A 1568-nucleotide genomic window follows, 5' to 3' on the forward strand; every position below is an offset into this window, starting at 1 on the left:
ATTATAGATTATTGTTGTAAAACCTAAATACTCTGAAGGTCAATTTTTTTAAAACAAAATTTTTCTCATTTGGACAACCAATTGGTAGCAAAATTATTTAAATAACCAAAAATTATAACGTGATTAATCTGCGCCGTAAAAGAAATATACTAATTTAAAAACTTTACATCAAATTAAACTAGAGATTTTATAAACATGAAAGTTACGAGAAACTTTAAAAATGAGATTGATACTAAATGATAATATGAAAACAAGAAAGCAATGAGAGAAATAAATATACTAATCTGGAAATTTCCCAAACAAATTAGACCGAATGTGTTTTAAATGGTTAACTTTAAATGAATTTTTTACGTCATTGTGTGGTTTGTGTTTGTTTTAAGTTACATAAAGATGTTCACTTAATCGAGTGAATATTGATTGAATTTTTTACGTCATTGTGTGGTGGTTTGTGTTTGTTTTAAGTTACATGATGATGTTCACTTAATCGAGTGAATATTGATTGAGTTGATGTTGAAAAATTTGGGTTGATCGATCCAATGGCCCACTAGCAAGGTCTAACCCCAAGGGATTTGGATAGAATGGACCATGTGACCTTCCAATCTGTGATTGACCAACTGAGCTAACCCTTGGGGCTTAAGTTACATGATGATGTTCACTTAATTTAGTGAATATTGATTGAGTTGATGAACTTAAAGGCTTATTAAGTTAAAGGCTTAATCTACAGTTTAATAGGAGGAGATGTGTAAGTTTGTTTGTCTATAGGAATTTTTTAAAAATAAAAATAAAAAAATATATTTTAAATAGAAAATAATGTTCACTATAATTTAAAAAAAAAGTGTTAATCAATATTTAAATCTTATACTTTTCAAAAATATTTCAAGAAAATATTTAAATAAACTATTTGAAGATTTATGTTAACTAAGTTACAAGTTATGTGGATATCAATTTCAAAAATATCTATATATAGAAAAAAATATTTTTTTATGGTTAAATTTTTTATTTAATCTTATATATATTTTATTTAGCATTCAAAAATATAATTTAAATAATATATTATATTTTACACTCTAAAAAATATACATGAAAAAATTGATCCTCTAAATAAATCTACATTGGTATTTATTTAAATAAATAAATATTGTAATATTATTTTCCATTCTCAGATATTTGTTTTTAGTTACGTTCATATATATAATATAAAAAACCATAATTTATAATCTTTTAAACCATTAAAATTATTTGAATCATACCATGTTTAATATGATTGGATTTCTTTTTGATATTTTATCTTTAAAAAGTTTCACAAAATTAAAAAATGACAAAATATAAAAGGTTTAAACATGAATGGAAACACAAGTGAAATCACAATTTAAGGATATAATGTTGTTCGGTTAGCCTATGTTTTTAAAGCGAAAGGAGAGGAGGGTAAACATGAAAAAAAGAAGAGATAAGGGTAAAGAATCTGGCAGGTCCAAAGGGTGTGATTGTGTGTTGTGGGAAATGAAAAATGATTGGATAAGGGTAAAGAATGTGGCAGGTCCAAAGGATGTGATTGTGGGAAATGGAAA

The sequence above is a fragment of the Pinus tabuliformis genome, chromosome 3_2 (assembly GCF_031772625.1).
Source record: "Pinus tabuliformis cultivar Carrire ecotype Pingquan chromosome 3_2, CPIR1, whole genome shotgun sequence".
Taxonomy (NCBI): Eukaryota; Viridiplantae; Streptophyta; class Pinopsida; order Pinales; family Pinaceae; genus Pinus; species Pinus tabuliformis.